Source organism: Lissotriton vulgaris, chromosome 11 (genome assembly GCF_964263255.1).
Source record: "Lissotriton vulgaris chromosome 11, aLisVul1.2, whole genome shotgun sequence".
Taxonomy (NCBI): Eukaryota; Metazoa; Chordata; class Amphibia; order Caudata; family Salamandridae; genus Lissotriton; species Lissotriton vulgaris.
The window spans coordinates 459,108,684-459,130,682 of NC_141699.1; positions in this window are offsets into that span (position 1 = coordinate 459,108,684).

Here is a 21,999-nt window from a genome sequence, read left to right on the forward strand (position 1 = left end):
ATTGCGGTAAAACACCCTAATAGTCGTGACTTCTGGGGAATCATAAATGATCTACATCAAAGAACAAGTCTCCAACAGGAAGCAGGAGTCGGAGCGGATATTTGGACCCACCATGTGCAATCTTTATACAGAGAAATAGAGAAAGGCCCCGAGAAAGGTTTATGGGCTATACAGGAAGTCGAGGGTAAACAAAATGGAACTAAGAATAAGGAAAAACCGGAGATCGAGGAAGACTCAAAGGGAGAAACTGAATTGGCTGATTTAATCAACAAAAATGAATTAAGGTCGATCATATCAAGATTGAAGTCAGAAGGAGCTGCAGGCACGAATGGGCTGCCAAATGCTTTCTTTAAGCACGATCCGGATATGTGGCTAGAGACTCTAACTCTCTTATTTAACCACATATATAAACAAGCAGACGTTCCCACATCTTGGAACGGCAATATTATCCACCCTATATTCAAGCACGGAGATCATTGTAATCCAACAAATTATAGACTGATATCCTTAATTGATGTGGAGGCTAAGCTCTACGCCTCCTGCCTCCTACTTGAGCTACATTCCCAAATATCAAACTGGCTTCAGGCAAGGAATGGGGACAATAACAAACTTAACTTGTCTGTCACTCCTAATGGACACCGCGGTAGCTAAGGGAGCCAATCTGTATGCCTGCTTTATAGATATCAAGTCTGCTTTTGACCGGGTGAACAGAGAGCGCTTGTGGGGTAAATTAAAAAGTTGGGGCTCCAAAAACCAACTTTGACAAGCTATAAAAGCCCTATACCGGAACGCCTGGGCAAGAGTGAAACTGGGTACTGACTTGCCTAGTCCAATTCTGCACAGTTTGTTTTATATCAACTTTTGATTTTCTCCTGATTGATAGTGGAAATCAATTCAACATTGTGTCCCAGCAGTCTGGACTGTATTCTTGGATATGTTATAGGAAAAGCAACCGATACCTTAAATATCCAAAGTATATCTATGTATGTACCCTGTCCTATGTTAATGTTCATTTTTTGTACAGAAATATCCTTTGTCTTGAATTTAAAATAATAACTTTTCAGACAAACAAATTATCCTGGTTTCATGTTTTATTACTCATTTATTGTACCTATGATGTTAGTGTGGTAACATCTTGTGTTTCTTATTGCTAGAACGTTTTCATTTTTAATTCAACTGAACAGCCGCTGATTGAATTCAGGTTTTGGTACTTTGATTGCCCCTAAACAAGTCCTAACCAGTGCTGAAACTTCATATAAACAAAACCCCTTGCTGGCCACTTTATATTACATTAAACTCTGCCCGAGCCCGAAAGGGTATATTGGGTTACTCACCTTCTTATACACTGGGTAATGAGGGCAGTACAACCATGAGCATTCCTACGCACCAAGGTTTAAAACAAGGTTGTGTACTAGCCCCTACTCTGTTTAACCTTTTTCTTTCTGACCTCTCAAGTGCGATGGAATCGGCAGAAAATCATCCTCCATTTTTGGACCCAATATATTTCTTGCAATATACAGCTGGTAAAGTACTGTTGGGTAAAACACCTATCGACCTACAAAGAGCCATTAACAAACTGACATCTTACATGGATCGGGAACGGCTGGAATTAAACAAAGACAAAACAAAAGTGGTACACCTAGTAGATCCGCAAAAACTAAAGTACAAATTGACAGCAAAAGGGGAAATAGTGGAAGAACAAAAGTCATACAAATACCTGGGAATAACAATATCAAAAGGTGTAAATCATAAGGAGCACAAAGCAGCAATTCAAGCAAAAGCCCAATCACTGATCTTTGCGTATTGATCTTTAAAAGGAAAAATGGACTGCCGAAACCACAAGCACCTATTAAAAGTCATGGCAGCTCAAATTATGCCCACCTTATCCTATGGTCTAGTTACCTGGTGTGGTAAGGAGGGCGATTTTCTAAACGACCTACAGATTAAAATCTATAAAGCGGTCTTCAATCTCCCAAAATCCACCTCAGTTTCCCAAGTCAGGCTTGAATTTGGACTGCAAAATCAGTATTTCCGGAACATGAGCGGCTTCGTGAAAATCTGCAACAAACTTCGATCTGCAGATGCAGATACAATGAACTGGCTGAGCTGGGAAGAAATCAAACAACGGGTGGAGAACGATTCCGGGAACACATGGGGGAAGTACCTGAAACACTGCTTGGAAAAGCTGAACCTGGAACTAGCCTGGAAAGCGGGGACAGACAAATCAACCCTAAGTAGACTAGCTAACGGGGCAGCGAAAAGGAAACCTTTTTTGGAGGACAAACATTCCCTTGCAAATCGTTGACACGGCTGGACCATCATTAACTCTTTTACAACACTAAAACCTCTTGCATATCTTACATCCCATTTTAATGGTCACTTAAAAAAAGCTTTCACAGAGTATAGGATGGGCATGCATGTCTCGAAAGACTTACTACCCTCTTGGAAACACGCCCACCAGTCGGAGCAATGTCGACTCTGTGGGTATAAAAATGAAACTCTAGCCCATCTATTCTGTGTATGCCCGGCACTGATAGGACAGAGACGACGATATTTGAAATCCATTTTTAATGAGATGAACATTCGCTCCTGCAGACATGCAGTTACAAGCTGGTTGGGAGGTCAAATTTCTGGCTGAGGTTAGTAAATGCTTAAGAGAATCTGAGCAAGGGGGACATCGTGATGAAGGACCATCAGGGAAACCTTAACTCCAGGGTCTCATATTGGGATAAGAAAAAGAGACCCTGAGACAGATTGAGTATTGTCCGAGGAAGTTCCTTCTATTGCATTTTAATCTGCATCATTTTTTAATGACATCTGATCTTGAGAAGTATTAATTTAAGAAATGTTATTAACTTGCATTGTTATTTTATTATGCAAATTTGTAATAATGTTAATTAATTATGCAATACATTTTGACTTGACTTGACTTGAGTATCCATTTACATGGGGAGCTCTAATACCCAGACTGTCTTATAACCCCCAATGGCGCACCAGTGAAACATTGTCTCAGTCAACAACACTATCACTGCCCATCCACACTTTGGCCTTCACAGTGTATGTTCAATCCTTTTGCAGCATGCCACGTGTAGTGAGACATCCAGGGGCACCTACTGTCTGTCAGGGCTCTACAGGGCATATTAGCAAGGGCACTATCGCCGATTTAGCGGGACTTCCTCCCGCTAAAGCTGCAATAATTTTATCCCCCTATTACCAAGCTGTCGCTAACAGCAGTTAGCAACATCTTTTAGGCGATAGCGACCGGTTTGGTGCTCACTTTGCAAGTCAGCGATATTTATTGCTAATGACATGCAAAGTGGGCATACCCAACCTGTTAGCAACTGAAAGCAGTCACTAACACAGCTATCGCCTATTAGCAAGGCAGGCTGTGAGAGTAGAAAAGTGGCGCTAAGCGCCTGCTCAAACCATGGCTTAACCTGTTTATCCAATGGGAGGTGGATATTCAGGATAAGTCCCCATTAGCGTTAATGCCTGAATATTTGGATTTCCAGTGATATTCACGCACTGAACCACTATCGCCAAATATTTTATCGCATTAGAGATAAACGTTGCTAATAGCATGTTATCTCTGCGATAAAAAACCCGGCGATAGACAGCGATAAAAAAATGCGCTAAGCGCATTTAGCGATAAATATTGCTGTTTGTTGCTAATATGCCCCTGCAAGTTTAGGCCTGGTGAAGGGATTTAAGGGGGCAGGGATAGATGGTGTTTAGGGGTTTTGGGGGGATAAGGGATAGCTGGTGTTTAGGGATAGTGAGGAGTCTGAGAATTAAATTCATCCAAAGAAATTGTTTTACAATGTAAATGATATAAATTTGAAATAATGTCACCCCAAGTAAAGTGCTGAAATAAATATCTAAGACTAAAATAATCTATGAATTGGTTTCTACGAAAATGTAAGCGCCATTCATCCTGCACATTTCCATTAAATAGTTTAGGTTAAATGGTTCAATAAACTCATGTACAATCATTCGTAGAGCCTTCAAGAACTCTAGAAATAACAAGTAGAGGAGAAAAGGTTTGGAGAGGCACAGAGATTTATATGATATGATCTGATAGTAACATTGCGATCCATCCGAGGATCATCTTATGAGTCAACTAGAATTTGTCAAGTCAACCCTTTGTCAGCATTGGTAGGGATTCATAAAAGTAAACTTGCCTTTGTGTGTGTTTATGATTGCTTGCAATTTACAAAACTGCATTTAAATCGTAAGTTTGCGAGTGCAGGGAATCTGTAGTCATAGTAGAGAACTCCATGCATAAAAAGAGATATGACATGCCAATTTTTTTATGGGCGGATTTCTACGCCTCGATTAAATGCAGTTTTGTGAATTCCAAACAAACGTAAACTTACACAAACATATATAAAAGCCCATTGTCTTCGCACAGGCAGTGCCCAATATTTGCTAAACTACTGACACAGCTTGTTGAGAAAGCAGGTCTGCAACTTACAAATTCTTAATATTAAGTCATTGCAGACCTTGCTTTATGTTACACAATGAAATATAAGAATGAAGTTTACATTTTCACTGTAGTAAGTGGCTTAGCCGTGTGTTATTGTTTTACTGTGAATCCAGCTCTTTCAGCGAAAAACATGTTTTTAAATTTGCACTAAGTAACCATGTGCTATGCTATCCTAGATGAAATGGAGAAAAGACAACATTTTCTGAACCAGAGTTGAACGAATATCAATAAATAAGCAGACCTCATATCAAGGCTGGAGAATAACATCTGAAACATAGGAAGGCCCGTGCAAAATCGTTATTATGTCACTGTAATGTCAAGTCAATTTCAAATTTTCTTACATCTGAAAATGTCACCATTTCTCATAATAGAATACATTTCATGGGATTTGCCGACTGGACACTGGCTTAAGTAGAAACTGTCCCAATGTTAAGTTCATAAATAAAGACTCTGGTCAACTCCCAACTGACTCCCATTCGTTTCAAACTCCCAGAATCTTCAACCACATGGAAACGTACATTATAAGGTGATATATATAACATTCCTCTCCTAGCAACAGGTCATAGCACACCTTTTCCCTTTAATGTTTACAATGAAAGATTCAACAAAGGAAAATAAACTCTGCTTCTGATGTAGCAGGGTTTTCTCAAACAAAACCCTGCTCGGATTAACACTCCCGTAATTCATACTAACAGTGTGCAGTGTAAAATAACATACAAAAACACCTGAAACACATGGGAAACTGCTTTGCGCATGCATGCACTAACGTGAATTAATGCATGAAAGAATTAAACCATAGTTACATTGCGCTTTAAAAGAAACAAAAAAATAATGCATGACTAGGCCACAGCTTGCATTTTGCTTTAAAATAATAAATAATGCCGCTTTTACCTGAAGCCTTGCTATAAAAAACACTAACATTGGATAGTGCAAAGGTGGGTGGTAAACAGTGAAAAGTATATTTCTGTGTTATTAAAGAATTATGTATTTTTTTTTTGTCATAGTGAGCTGAACCGGTCTGAAAATGCTTTAAGTTGACACAATAGTTGAGCTGGAGAGAAAACCTGAATTTTGATGCGGAAGGACAACTCTTGTGCTTGGCTCCTCTTCATCCCCTGAACAAGACATGAGTAGTTATGGCGCTCTGGCCATTACAGGGACCGCATGGGAGGACCAGCCTAGCACACGGGGACCAGACAATGAAAAGAAACCGCTCAGCCCTCAGCTCTGATGCACTTCAGCGCCTCAGACATGCAGGGTGGAACCAAGAGCCAGCCTGGAACTGTAGAGACCTTCTCTTCACTCTTTCTCTTGCGCCCAAGTGTGAGCGCGCGCATCACCATTTCTTTAATGTAACAGCATTCTTGTATAATGTAGAAAAAGTGCGCGTGGGAGGGGGAGGGAGCGAGGTGGGGCCTGCAGCTGTTTCCGCTGTGGGAGCGAGCACCATATGGTTTCAAACCTCGCTCCAGCAAGGGAATCGCCAAACGTGCATGCGTTGCAATTGAAGGCAATGCTAAGCGTACACGATTTTGGCTGAAAAGGCAAAGCGATTGTTAAAGGTCTGCTTCCTATCCAGTGCATGCGCGCTGCTTAGGCGAGACCTAAAAAGGAATCCGAAAGGTGACACCAGAAAGAATTACTGTGATTAAACAAATGAGTCCACCTAAAACTCAGATATAAGTTCAAATATTGTTGGGATGGTTGCAATCTGTAGACTGTGGATCAGTGGTTTCTCACTGATTGCAAAACCTCTACAGAGGTTGACATGGAAAGATGTGAAAGATCCGATTGTTCTGGATGATGAAATTATGGAAGCCTACTCTAAATTGCGAAACAGTCCTTGTCGAGAACCTGCGTTGGGAATGCCAGATTATGCAAAGGATTTTGCTTTGTACTGCTGTGAAATAAATTGGTGTGCACTTTCAGCTCTAACGCAGAAACATGGAATGGCACGACGTACAGTAGCGTATTTTTCTGCTACTTTGAATTAAGTGGCTGCAGCATTGCCAGACTGTTTGAGAGCAGTAGCTGCTACTTGTGTGAGTCTGGAACAGAGTGAAGCGATTGTGATGGGACATCAAGTCAAGGTATATGTGCCACATTCGGTAGAGATCCTTTTGATGTGATTGAGGATGCAATACATGACCTATAGTATGCTGACTAGGTACGAAAGAGGTGCTGAAAATGTGACAATGGTGAGGTGCACAACAGTAAATCTAGCAACCCTGTTGCAGAATTCATATTATGAAGAAGTGAGAGAGGAGGCGAATTACAATTTTTGGGATGTGACAGAATTGTACACAAAACCCAGGCCTGACATTGAAGACACCCCATTGGATGAATCGGACTGTGTGATGTTTGTTGATGGATCAGATCATGTTTGAGGAGTGAGAAAGGTGAATTATGCGCTGCCTATGCTGGTTGCACCATAGCAGGAGTTTTAGAAGCATCCTGTCTAAAAGGGGTAAACTCTGCCCAAATTGCTGAATTGATAGCTCTGATGAGAGCTTGCAAAATTACCAAAAGCCTGAGGGTAACCATATTTACTTATAGTCAATATGGTTTCGGGGTGGTCTATGACTTCGGTCAGATATGGATGCAAAAGGGATTTCTGACTTCTTCAGGTTCTCCAATAAAAAACAACAAAACGGTGAAAGATTCGTTGGATGGATGCTTTACAATTGCCCAAAAATATTGCAATGGTCAAATGTTCCACACATAAGTCAGGAGTTGAATATGTGAAGAAGGGCAACAGGTACGCCGATCAGGTAGCGCATTTCTGTGCACAAAATGTAACAGCCCTGAACAGAATGATGGAAAAAGAAAAAAGCAATTGCCAGCTTATGTTCTCATCTTCGTTTGAAACTTGGGAGGAGATTAGGCAGTGATGAAGAAAAGGAAATTTGGAGAAATTCAGGCTGCAGAAAGAGTGCAGAAGACAAAGTGTGGGTTTATCTCGACGAAAGACCAGTCATGCCAGATTCTTTACTTTCCCAGAAGGCCAGGGTGTACTACTGAATTGCACATGTTGGTAGAGACACAATGATTAGACTCTTCAAGCAGTCATAGTATAACCCGAAATTTAGGGTCATTACAGAGAGTCTATGCCAAATATGCGTCACCTTTCAGAAGCAAAATCTAGGCATAAAAACAGTTGTTAGTTGAGGTAAAATTTGAAAAGCAGCAGGACCGTTTACCGGTCTCCAATTGAATTTCATTGAGCTTCCGCCGTTCAGTGGGCTGAAATATGTGTTGGTTGTTGTTTGCTTGTTCTCTCGCTGGGTGGAAATGTATCCCATGAGAAGAAACTACAGCCTTACTGTAGCCAAACTACTTTTGGGAGCACTGGTCCCTAGATTTGGATTTCCAGTTACTTTAGAAACAGATAGACAAACCCATTTTAATAATGATATAATTCAGATGATTTGTGCAGCATTACAAATTGAACAGAAGCTGCATTGTGCCTATCAACTCAAAGCATCTGGCGTGGTCGAGCAGATCAATGGCACTATAAAATCTAGGCTAGGGAAAGTGTGTGCCTCCAGAACACTGAAATGGCCTGATGTTTTACCCCTTGTATTGATGAGTCTTAGAAGTATTCCTGTCAAAAAGACACAATGAGTCCTCACAAAGTCCTAATGGGAAGAGCAAGAGACAAGATGTGCCAGCGAACAAGCGATGAATATAATCTATGATCTAGTGCTTGATTATTGCAGAGGACAGGCTGATCTGGTGTGTTCTGTGTCTCGCCAGGTTGGAGAGTATGCCACAACAGCACAACCAAATCAAGCTCATGATCTGAGTCCTTTTGAGTGTGTTCTCATGAAGAAACATGTGAAGAAATCGTGTTCAGAACACAGATGGAATGGACCTTACCAAGTGATTCTGGTAACAACAACAGCAGGGAAGTGTGGTGGTTTACCAAATTGGATTCATGCATGCCATACCAGACGAAGCCCAAGTCTGCTTGAAAGACAAGAAGAGCAGCAACTGGTAAACAAAATTCAAAGACCAGAGCCTGAAGCCTGTGAAGCTGAAGGATCTAAAGTAACAGATTCTGAAGAACAAACAGATGATGAACAGCAGAGCATAAGTCAAATAGAGTGGGCACCAGCTACTGGGTCTCAAGAGACTGCTATTGAACCAGAAAAAAGGGATGATACTAAATGTCAGGACAAAGAACCAATAAGAGAAGGTTCAAGTAAATGAACCTGTGAACCAGAAGAGGAAGTTGAAGAAGTTGTTCAATCTAAGAGAGTAAGAAAAGGTGATAATTGGCCAAGTGGAGTGAAAAGAGTGAAATACACTCTTATGAGGAGAAATGCAAAAAGAAGACTTAAAGTTAGGATTTTTCTCAGTTTAGGAGTCCTAAAGTTAGGAGTCCTAACTTTACTACTCCTAAACTAAGAAAAATTCTAACTTTAAGACTTTAGGTATTCACAGAAGGAATTTAGGAGTCCTAAAGTTAGGAGTCCTAACTTTACTAGTCCTAAACTGAGAAAAATCCTAAGTTTAAGACTTTCTGTATTCGCAACAGGCATTTAGGAGCCCTAAAGTTAGGACTCCTAACTTCTGTAAATACCAAAATGAATACCAAAATGAGTAAGTGCCTTCTGTGAATACCAAAATGGTAGTAAGTTTAGGATTTTGTCTTAAGTTAGTTCTGTAAATCGGGCCCAATCTGACAAAAAGATTGCTGTAATTGACCGTATCTTATGTGGAGCTTAGGTCAAGCAGGATGATTGCCACCGTGACTTCCTGGACGAGAATTTTCCGTGATTTCTCCACTACTGCTAACAGGGCTGTTTCTGTTCCATTATTTGGTCAGAAACCTGTCTGGGAAGTGTGCAGAATCAAGTGAGTTTCTAAGTACTCCGACAGAGTTCTATTTACATATTTCTTTAAGATTTTACTTGTCATGGGGAGTGATGTTACTAAAGAAAACCCTAATACCAACATAGAACCAATAGATGGAAGAATCTTTCATTATGATAAATCAATTAATGATTTCTCATTAAATGTATGAGTAGATTAATACAATGAATGTGAGTGAGTGTTATGTGTGCATGCAATTACCTTTGTCTGTCTCAGAGGGGGTGACTTATCATCACCTATCTTTAACATATGATGTGTTTTTGTAGTGTCTTAACCAGCCTCTTTTACGTGACGGGGAAGCTGGAGTATCATTATTCCAATATAGATTTTGTATTTTCAGAAATACCTGTCATAAAGTAGCTGAACAAAGTTTTCAAGTAGTAAAAATGAGAGTTCTTCGATATTAACCCAAACTTTAGAAAGAGAACAAGCTTATGAAAGTAATCTAACATGTAGTTTGCAGGTCGAAGAAAAAGTGTTCAGAGAGATGGTGGACAATAGAAGAGAAAGTTTCCAAAGAAAAGCTGCTGGATATAAGTCACAGGTACCACCATGGGCTTTCAGACAGTGAAATTATGAGAACGGTGAGACATACTCTGCAATGTCCCTGATTGGTATCAAAAAGGGAACATCTGTTTGCTTAGACTAAAAACTAACTATACTAATTATTGCATTGGTCCTAGTGAATATGAGCATACTTTCCAAATTACTGGAGGAAGGGGATTAAAGGATGGAACTGATCCTGTTTTGCCAGGAGTCTATTATGTGTGAGGTAAGAAAGCCTATTACAGGTTGCCTGCACATTGGTATGGTAGTTGTTACTTTGCAATCGTTTTTCCAAAGGTCTACAATGTAGACAGAAACACTAACAGACAAAATGAAATAAAATAAGGACTAACACGTAACAAAAGAGCAAGTTTCTCAGAAATAATAGGTGATATTTTTGGTGCACTGATACCCTCAGTTGGAGTCGTTCTGAAATCACACAAACATTTGAAAGTTATCCACAGTGGTTGATCATTTATCAACTGATACTGTTGGGGGGGTTCTTGATGATTGACACAGAAATGGTTGAAATCAGATCAATGGTTTTGCAAAATTGACTTGTCCTTGATATCTTATGGCAAAAGAGGGTGGGGTCTGTGGCATGTGAAAAATCCAAACACTGCTGTACTTATATTCCTGACAAAAGTAAAGGTATTGAGGGATTTATTAAGAATATTACGAAATTACATTAAGATTTGACCCAACTGGAGGTTACAATGTTTGGGAGAGACTTGGTAAGAGTTTCTCTTCTGTAGGTAAATGGTTATCTACCTTTGGAAGTAGCTTATTAGGGAAAATACTAATGCAAACCATTACAGTTGCCATAGTAGCCTTAGTATCGATAACAATATATAAATGTTGTAAATGTAGATGTGAAACAAAAGAGACTGGATCAAAGAACAAACAAAGAGCAATAAAGAGAAAAAGAGATGAGATAGAACAAGGAGATATGAAGTGAACTGCTGTGATATGATGAAAGACTTAGATGAAAATGTAATAAAAAGAGAGAAGAACACAACATTTTAGATAAATGAAGATGGCACCTGGTATTTTATGGTGGCTCCAGGAAGCCATCAGAGGGGGGATTGATGGGCAGGGTTTTCGCAAAATAAAACCTGCTTGGATTAACACCTCCGTAATACATACCATCAGTGTGCAGTGTAAACTAATATACAAAAACACCTGAAACACTTGGGAAACTTCTTATGGCATGTGTGCACTAACGTGAAATAATGCATGAAAGAACTAAACCATATTTACATTGCGCTTTAAAAGAAACAAGAAATAATACATCACTAGGCCGTCTCTTGAAATTTGCCTAAAAATAATAAATAATGCTGCTTTTACCTAAAGCTCTGCTAGGAAAAACACTAACATGGGATAGTGCAAAGGTGGATGGTAAACAGTATAAAGTAAATTTCTGTGTAAATAATGAATGCTGTATTTTTGGTCTGCAAATGCTTTAAGTTGACATGATAGTGGAGCTGGAGAGAAAACCTGAAATAATAAAGACAATAGACAGCAAAGACTGAGTACAGCAAAAGAGGCACAAAGGTCCATGGTTTATATGATGAGACATTGTTTCCTGCCAAAAGGATGATACTGGCTGTGGGACCCAAGACTTGTTCCACAGACATAGCTAGGAAACATATGAGAAAATGAATTAAAAAGTTACATGTATTTAAAGTACGAACAAGTCAAAGTTTGAGTTATGAGAAAGGAAGAAGAACAATTGACTATAGTAATTTAGAATGAAATCATGATGGTGTGACAGACCACCTCCCGGCTCATCCAGCGACAAGTCAAATTTTTCAACTAATGTGGGTTGGACATGTAGGTTTTAGAGTATAACTGGGGTGCCTTTAGGGGTGTAAGTTTATGCAAGTCGTCATCGGGGAGAGAAGAGAGCATGAGGAGAGTGGGGTAATGTGTCGCTGTCCATCGGTTTCCAGAGAGGCCGAGCTGTTCCTGTTCCTGTCCCTGTCCCGTTCCTGGGTTCTGAAGTCTTTGTTCCCTGACTCTATTTCAGGGGATCCCCACTACCTCCTTGGCCAGGAGGGTAGTATTTTCACTGGTCCTTGGGTTGGTATTTCCTCCTGACTCGTGCTTAGCATAATCATTTGCATATGTATTTTTATCTCTGAAACTTGTGTCTCTTCATCTATCCTCTCCGTCATATGTATATTGTTTCACATTATTTCGCTGAAATATATGTATCTTAATTTATGCACTTCTTCATGTGCATATCATATATTGATGATGAGTATGACACTGTTTGGAATTTGCTGATGTTTTTCTCTCCCTCTTGTGAATTTGATTTTTTGCATTTGTAACCGTATGCGATGAGAATTTATTATTCACATTTTCATTTGAGATAAACTTTAGTAATCTTACTGAGAGTCTGTGATTATTTAGCTAACTAGATAGTTAGTTAGATAGTATAGGGGATACTGACCTTGCAGATTTGAACGTTGTGGCTGGACCCTGGTTGCTGCCTCTTTTTCGCCACCGTCAACACTCCACCGCTCGCCGGACCCGCTGCGCGGGTCCCGCAGCGTATTGCCATCAGCGGGAGCTGTTAAAGGGGCTGCTCAACTGAGGAGGAACTTTGTGGGCTGTGTGGCGGCGGAGCAGGGCTGCGAGTGTTGAAGCAGGGACTCCATCTCCCAGGAGTCCCTGTGCGCCCAATCTCTTCCACCTGGGCTTCTCTCCCTGCTGGGCACGCCCCCGCCCACCGAGGTAAAAGTGGTTGCCTGCATCGTCCCGGTGGGATACTGACCTTGCTGATTTGAACATTGTGGCTGGACCGTGGTTGCTGCCTCTTTTTCGCCATCGTCAACCCTCTACCGCTCGCCGGACCCGCTGCGCGGGTCCCGCAGCGCATTGCCATCAGCGGGAGCTGTTAAAGGGGCTGATCAACTGAGGAGGAACTTTATGGGCTGCGTGGCGGCGGAGCAGGGCTGCGAGTGTTGAAGCAGGGACTCCATCTCCCAGGAATCCCTGTGCGCCCAATCTCTTCCACCTGGGCTGCTCTCCCTGCTGGACACGCCCCCGCCCACCGAGGTAAAAGTGGTTGCCTGCATCGTCCCGGTGGGATACTGACCTTGCTGATTTGAACATTGTGGCTGGACCCTGGTTGCTGCCTCTTTTTCGCCACCGTCAACCCTCTACCGCTCGCCGGACCCGATGCGCGGGTCCCGCAGCGCATTGCCATCAGCGGGAGCTGTTAAAGGGGCTGCTCAACTGAGGAGGAACTTTGTGGGCTGTGTGGCGGCGGAGCAGGGCTGCGAGTGTTGAAGCAGGGACTCCATCTCCCAGGAGTCCCTGTGCGCCCAATCTCTTCCACCTGGGCTGCTCTCCCTGCTGGGCACGCCCCCGCCCACCGAGGTAAAAGTGGTTGCCTGCATCGTCCCGGTGGGAAACTGACCTTGCTGATTTGAACATTGTGGCTGGACCCTGGTTGCTGCCTCTTTTTCGCCATCATCAACCCTCTACCGCTCTCCGGACCCGCTGCGCGGGTCCCGCAGCGCATTGCCATCAGCGGGAGCTGTTAAAGGGGCTGCTCAACTGAGGAGGAACTTTGTGGGCTGCGTGGCGGCGGAGCAGGGCTGCGAGTGTTGAAGCAGGGACTCCATCTCCCAGGAATCCCTGTGCGCCCAATCTCTTCCACCTGGGCCGCTCTCCCTGCTGGACACGCCCCCGCCCACCAAGGTAAAAGTGGTTGCCTGCATCGTCCCGGTGGGATACTGCCCTTGCTGATTTGAACATTGTGGCTGGACCCTGGTTGCTGCCTCTTTTTAGCCACCGTCAACCCTCTACCGCTCGCTGGACACGATGCGCGGATCCCGCAGCGCATTGCCATCAGCGGGAGCTGTTAAAGGGGCTGCTCAACTGAGGAGGAACTTTGTGGGCTGTGTGGCGGCGGAGCAGGGCTGCGAGTGTTGAAGCAGGGACTCCATCTCCCAGGAGTCCCTGTGCGTCCAATCTCTTCCACCTCGGCCGCTCTCCCTGCTGGACACGCCCCCCGGATATCTCCCTCCCTATTTTAGACAGCCACTAATCCCGCTGCGCGGGAGCGCGCGGGAGGGCGCCGGGCTAAGCCCAGGCAAAGGGCGGGCCCTCTGAGGCCCTCAGAGGCACGACACGGCCGGGCTGGGCCCATACCCTAACGTATTGTGTAGGATTTTTTGTGCATATTCCTTGTTCGCCTATTTGCCATGGCTGAGACATTTGACAAACCCACACCTGGAGGTGTAGTTGGGAATACCAAGGGCACCTTAGACAATTATTTCATCAAGGCTGTCACTGATCCAGATAGGGAGAGTGCTTTGGCCGAACGTAGGGCGGAGCGGCGTCGCTCCATTGATTGCCTGAACTGTAGACCTCTCTTGGATAGTGTGCCCTGTACTACTCCATCTGGTGCTATTATACATACTGAAAACGAGGACATTTTATCTACTGATAATGTCCCAATACTCCTGCGTGACACGCCCCCCCTCTTGATTCTCCCAACACCTCATCCACGAATATTGTATCCCTTCCTGGCGACTCCATTGTAGGTACAGATGTGATAGTCGAGCCGCCTGTACCTATATCTGAGACCGTTAGGAAAAAAAAGGTTAGGAAACCAGCCTTGCCTAAAGTTTATGGCCCGCCACCTAACAAGAGAAGAAAAAGGGGTGGTGAGCCGCTCAGAAGTAAGATTCACCACTCTGACTTTGGCAAGACTACTAAGGTTAATGTAATACCCACATCTACCTTAAAGGCCACTGTACAAAATGCCCAAACCTCAATGGCTCCCACGAACACAGTATTAACCCTAAAATCTCCTGTATTGACTGTACCAACCCCACCAGGTTTAGCTACTCCCTTATACTGTCCGCCTAAGGAAGCAGTGTCTGCTGTTCCTCTTGAAAGCTTTGAACATTTAATCATGTCTTTTGTTTTACCCATAATAGAGAGGCTGAAGAGGGTGGAACAAAGACTGGGAGACCTAGAACTGGCCATTAGCAATAATGTTGGATCATCCAAGGGTCCTGTGAAGCTACTCCCACCCCCCGTAGTAGTATTGCCATCTCCCACCCCTGCTGTTGAGACGGGCATAAATAAAATTAGTAAGCCTACAAACTAAAAAAAATAGAGGGCAATACCCCATAAACTGGTCCAACAAACACTACCACATACGGTCAGCGAAGTCCCGAAGGCAGGGAATAAATCTCTCACGGGAAAAAGCAAGAGGAGAGGGGAACTTCTAGCTCAGCTAGGACAGAGAAGCACAGGGGGCGTCAAGTCGAATTACCCCCTGAAGCGGTTCCTTTTGTGGTTGTCCTCACGGGTGTTCCGATATTAGAGGATGGTAGGAGGGAAGGGTTCTCCCAGTTAAAAAACAAAACCATGCATTGACTTAACCAAAACCGACCCCTTCCCTTTAATATTAATGGAGAGATTCTGCATGTTCGGCGACTTCCCTGGTTGGACTACATAAAGGGGGATCTAATTGTCATTAACTTTAGAGATCCGGAGGCTGTTAGATATATTTTATATTGGACCCCAGGGAACGTTGGTAACTCCATTGTTCCATGTGATCTGACTTATGTTTACCTGAGATCTCTAGTGAATCCTGTATTTCATCCAGGGGTAGTAGCATGCCCGCAGATTAAACCATCTATACCATTTAACAACCGGTATATGATGCAGGCATCTAACCCCATGACCGCTGAAAATGTATTTGGGTGGGAAACTGTACCTTTCAGGTGCCATAGAAATGGAAATAAGAGGATGGACCTCTTTGTAGGAAATGAGAGGATGGACCATCTGTTACCCTTCACCCCGTTGGAAGTCGCAAACAGGTTTGATGCCTTTTCAGGCTTTGATGATTGCGATTGACAAACGGGACTTCCCCCTAACAAGCGATCTGCAAACGTGAACCAAGATGTAAATGCTACACCTAGCCCTCTATTGCAAGTCCTGATATTTGAACAACCTACCCAACCCACCATTGTCATCTCTCGTGATGACCAACCCCCACTGAACTGTGAGCCTGAGCCGGGGTCAGCTCTTAGCACCTTCACTACTAATGAACTTTTTGGTACACTGGACTGTGAACCAATTAAGCAAGATTTGTCGGTTGCCTAGAATTAAATCCTCTCTTGGGACATGGCGGGTCTTAAGAACAAACTGTGGGGCTCCTTTATGGCCTCACATGATATCTGTATGTTGCAGGAAACCTGTGCCTTAAAAGAAAGTAGGGTTCAGGGCTTTGCAACATACGACATCCTGGCAAGCATGGGTGAGAGGGGTAGGCCTTCGGGTGGGCTGTCTATATGGGTTGGTGCACATCTTGGTGCTAGGGCATCTCAAATTCCACTATTACAAAAGCGGCCTGCTCCTAAATTGCTCAAAGGCTTAAACAAGTTAAAGAGTTTTATGTAATAGAGCACTTTTTTAGCTTCTATTCATAGGGCTACACTTTGTTGTAGTATTCACTCTGGCACAAGAGCCAGTTTGTGTGTGTGTATGTCAGTGTCACCACTGCGCTTACAGATATGCCCTCCCTTCCCTGTGTGTAAAAAAAGGGGAGGGGAGGTTGACAGTGTCTCACGGAAGCAACACCAAGGGGAGGATTGTATCAGACTGGTACTCGCCTGATTCCTCACTTCTCATCATTGACTACTGTCAACCTTTTAAAAAAATGGGAGAAAAACCAACATAAAGAAAGTGCATATAGGTCCAACAACCCCGTGGTGTTGTGAGTGCTAGAAACCCAATGTGATATCATTGTGCCCCATAATGTGAAAAACAACAAAATACCACGCTAAAAAGAGTGTAAACTAGCTGGCAACTCACAATTTTATTCTGTGCTGCTAGTTAACTCTGATTAAAAGTCAACCGACATGTTTCATCACTATTGCTTTTTAGTGATTTCTTCAGGGTTTAGTTGATGGGTCAGCGTTTTGCATGCACCTTTCACGTCTTCCCTTATTGTACCAGGTGGCCTGTCGAGATGAGCCTACCCGGCCCCCGTGGAAGATTGCGTCACGAGTGTAGTCCCAGTCTACGTACTGGTGATGTCTAGACCGCCAGATGGTCGGTATCGCATTGGTGTGCAGCGCCCGTCTATGGCTCACCCAACTCAACGGACGTGCTGTGTGTGTTGTTGAGTATGTTAAATGGGCTGGACATTGCCTTGATCAATGTATATTCAAGGCCAGTTAGGCGGGGTCTTGAGTCAGAGGCTATTGAGACCTTGTTAACTTTCATCCAATCGATTGATCCATCCACCGTGTTAATCCTGGGTGGAGACTTTAACTGTCACTTTGAGCCACTCATGGACCCGAATTTGAGCAATCCAGATGAGGTTGACTTGCTATGGGCTATTCCTGACCCATTGATTACCCGGGTGAAGGCATGGACCCCTTTGGTTCTACAATTGCAGTCATTCTCGCTAGTGACATCATTGCGAGCCTGTAATGGGAGGGTGGAGCCTGACAGACCAGGGAAAAACATGTTTAATCGATTAAAAACCAGTACCTCAGTAATCGATGATATATTCATCGAGGCCAGGCATTGGGACAGGCTGCACGAGTTCAGGGTCATTGAAAGATCTGACAGCGATCATAATGCTTTTGTCCTGTCACTTAAACCGGGGAGCTGTGGGTTGAAATGCCAAACTCCGGCTGAAGATTTCACCATTGTGCCTTTAATAATAACAAACTGTAGGCGCAGGGTTAAATGGCCAGATCTTCATATGTCCATGAGTAAACTTGCCGAATTATATGAGTCTGTTATCCCATTCATTGAAGACATGGGGAAATCCGGCCATCTAGGCAGGGCATCTGAAATACACATCCAGCTGGATGCCGCACTAAAAGACATTCTGTATCCGGTGAGAAAGCCAAAACACCCTCGAACAATAATACTTAGATGGTATAACGCCTCCTGCAGGAAGGCCAAAAAAGCCCTTCTCATAGCAATAAAAACCAACAACAGGGAGGAAATTAGGGCCCATCGCAACATGTACAAAAAGGCAATTTGTGATGCCAATAAGGAATGGGAGGCCTCTATGTGGGAGGAATTGGGATCCGCGCTTAGCGCCAATGACTTTAAATCATTCTGGTCCATAGTTGCAACAAGACTTAGTGGGCATACCCCTGCACTTGCTCCGAATATTGCCCCTTCAATTTGGGAAAGCCATTTTTGTGATCTCTATGGCATCCATGAGCCTGATGATAAGCCTGTTACTGTCCTCGAACTACAGCAGCCTGTTAGCATTAGTGGGGCTGAGCGGGGACGGTCATCTACAGTTTCCTTATGCCCCGCCCCAGTTGAATTTTTTACCCTGGTTGAGGTAGAGACAGCTATATAGCAAATTGATCCCTAACAAAGCTCCAGGTTTGGACAAATTGCCAGGGGATTTGTTTAGGACACAACCAAAAATCTGGGCCCCCTATTTGGCTGTTCTGTTTAATGGTATTCTACAGGGAGATGACTTGCCACCTACCTGGTTAGGGGCTGAAATCGTGCCTATCTTAAAAAAGGGTTGTCCATTATCCCCTTCTAATTATAGGCCGATCAGCCTAATTGATACATCTCAAAAGTTTATGGGGAGGGTCATCCTTGATAGGATTTTAGGGTGGATTGAGAATAATGGGATACTGTCCATACTCCAGGCAGGTTTTAGGTCTGGCACCTCCACTCTAGACCAAATATTTCGCCTGCAGGTCCTATACTGGAAGACAGCCAAGGTGGAGGGTGGCAGCCTCTACCTTGTGTTTGTGGACCTGCGGGCAGCTTTTGATCTAGTTCCACAGAAAAAACTGTGGAGAGTACTAGCAGACTAGGGCCTCCCGCCCTATTTGTTAGCCATTCTTTCTAGGCTTCATGAAAACAACTTTGCCCAGGTGAGGTGTGGCACGCACGGCGAACTCACAGATCAATTTCCTGTTCAAAAAGGAGTTTGCCAAGGGTGCGTTTTGGCGCCAACGCTCTTCAGCCTCTACATAAATGGCCTCGTGGAACACCTGAATGGTGTGGAAAATAATGATGCCCCTAAATTATCCACAGGTAGAGTGCCCGCTTTGATGTTCGCAGGCGACATCTTGTTGTTGTCTAGAACATCATCGGGCATTCAGAGAATACTTGATGGTTTTGTGGAGTTCTGCGACCTTCGGGGGCTGGAAATCAATTTAGGTAAAACTAAATTTATGATTTTTAACCCTCCGAAGCGCGTACGCCCAAATCCTGTTTTACATGCTACTCCCCTTGAAAGGGTTACAACATTTGTTTATTTGGGTGTCACGTTAACTTAGAATTTTGGTTGGAATATGCAGATCGCCAGCAAGGTTTCCAGGGCATCTACTTTCAGGCCGGCGTCCCCAGCCCTAGAGATATATTGACGGCAGGCTAGGCCGGCAGCGACCTATGGGGCTGAACTTTGGGGGCACAAGCAGATAACAAATCTTAAAAGGGTGGAGCAGTCTTTCGTTAGAAATCTAGTTGGGTTACCACCTAGCACGCCATTGATCCCTCTTAGATTTGACCTTGGCATGTTGCCAATAGAGGAGATCACCAGTGCTAGACCAATTATGTACTGGAAGAGGTTGTGGTCAGTCCCTGAACTGGATGCGTACAGAGCGGAGTTTTCTGAGATTTTGCCTCTTCTTAAAAACAAAAAGATCCCTTGGCTTCAGGATATTAGTGCTGCTAGTACCCGTTTAGGTTTTCCTGAACTATGGGAAACTCCTGAGATTTTCTGCCTCGGGATATCCAAGAATGAACTTATTTCTCAGATACGTACGTCAAACTATCAAATATTAATGAGCTCCGCATCACTGGGTAAGCTGACATCTGAATTCCTCCTAGTTCAACCAGAACCTAAAGCTGAGGAATTTATGGACTTAATCGAACCCCCAGTTGCCCGAAAGCTGTATCTTCAGTTAAGGCATGGCACTCTTCCTTAGGTCTTTCACATCTACATGGTCAAATCCTAACAATGAAGTTTTCCCAGCTTGCAGCTATAAAACTGAGAATGTAACCCATGTACTGTTTTTCTGCCCTGCCTATTCTGCAATTAGAAAACGCTGGCAAACACCCATTTGCAAGAACCTGGGACTTTTACACTTTACACAGGCATGTAGGATACTGACATATGATACACATCCACCCATTGTGTTAGCAGTCTCTTGTTATTTATTTAATATGTGGAGCAGGAGATATACCTTTTTAACTTGATTGTTGTACACAGAATTTTGCTTAATGCCTTGTATCATGATAACCATTAGTTTAATCCTCTTTTTAACATTTTATGATTATTTATTGTTTTACTATTTGTGCTGATGTATTTTATATGCACTTTTTATGGTCTTTCGACCGAAATAAAAGTTATCAACAACAAGATAGTATTATTATTACCATCAACTACCGAACCAATTGGCCCATCAACCATAGGAAAGAGAGTTGATATACAGGTTTAATTATGTATTTAGAAATGCTAAACATGAACCTGTGAAGAAAACAAATTTCTAACGTCATTAAAACTTGACCCCCAGTGAATCAGGGATTTGGGTGACTGTGCATGGGCCATTTGTATGTGATGATATCGAGTATTGATCCCTGATTAGGTAGTAGCGCTGGATCACTTCATATCTCAATATTAACAATTGTCTAAAAGAAAAAAATACCCAAACCTGCAACAAGGGAAGGTGAAAACATGTTAAACAAAGATGTCACTCATATATTTAAGGTACAAAATCAGTCAGCAATGCACTAAGTGCATAAATCAGAACGATATTACATTGACCTAACGCATATATGGTTCTCTCCTAAAGACATGTTTAATCATATCACAGTTTTGCACAATACTACATAATCAATTATACAAATTGCTAGTTTAACATCCAAACATCACATAGTCCTTGTGCTGTTTAGGCCTAACTTTTAACCATTTTTGTTTCCAAATACTCAGAACACTTTGGATAGACATGGGTATGATTCTCAGTCTGTACACTTTGAAAAGGAGAATTTACCACTTTTACTAATATAGACATATTCCACAAATCAACCGAATCCAAAATAGCAAACTCCATTTTTTGATCCCATTCACCTGGATCAAACACAAGACCCCCCAGCTACCTCCCCAAACCACCACCAGGAGGAACTGGTCAAAACTCCCACTGGAGCTCTGGATGCACAACTTAGACTCCACTCACCCGTTACCCTGCCCAGACCCTAATGTGGCAAACGCCCACTATGAGAGTTGGATCACCCACTCGCTAGACGCGATCCTCCCGCTTCGTAGGTCATCCTCGAAGAGACTACAGAAATCTGCCCCCTGGTTCTCCGACTCTCTAAGACAACTAAAACGCCTCTGCAGACAACGAGAGAGAGCCTGGCGCTTAGACTTCCTTCCAGACAAGAAGGCTGCCTACAAAGAGGCGATCAGAGCCTACAAAGAAGGGATCAGATCAGCCCAGGCAACCCACTACTCTGAGAAAATATTAGAAGCAAAATCTAAGCCAAAAGAAATCTTCCAAATTATAAAACAATGCTCCAATGTCAACATGGCCCCCCCACCTAACAAAACCCAGGACCAATGCAACGAGCTCGCGGACTTCTTTCACGACAAAGTTCAAAAAATTTACTCCACATTCCCAATTGCAGCCACATCCCTCGATTCGAGCAACTCACTCCCCCCTAAGCCACCCCTCCACCCAGACCAGCCCTCCCTCGAGCACTTCCACCCTCTGGACCTTGACACCTTAAGTAAGGTGGCACGACAAGTCAAGTCGGACTCCCCCTGCGATCCTGCCCCTCCAGAGATCCTGATGCAGGCTAGCAAAACCACCCTGCCTACAATCCTGGATCTCCTTAACACATCCATATCCGCTTGCTCAGTCCCCATGGCTTGGAAACAGGCCATGGTATGGGCACTGTTAAAGAAACCCAGCCTAGACCCAGACGACCATTCCAGCTACCGCCCCATCTCACTTCTCCCCTGGGCGAGCAAGGTGTTAGAGAAGCACATAAATGCGCAGCTGGTCCAGTTCCTGGAGGACCACTCTCTACTACATACTTCCCAGACAGGCTTCAGA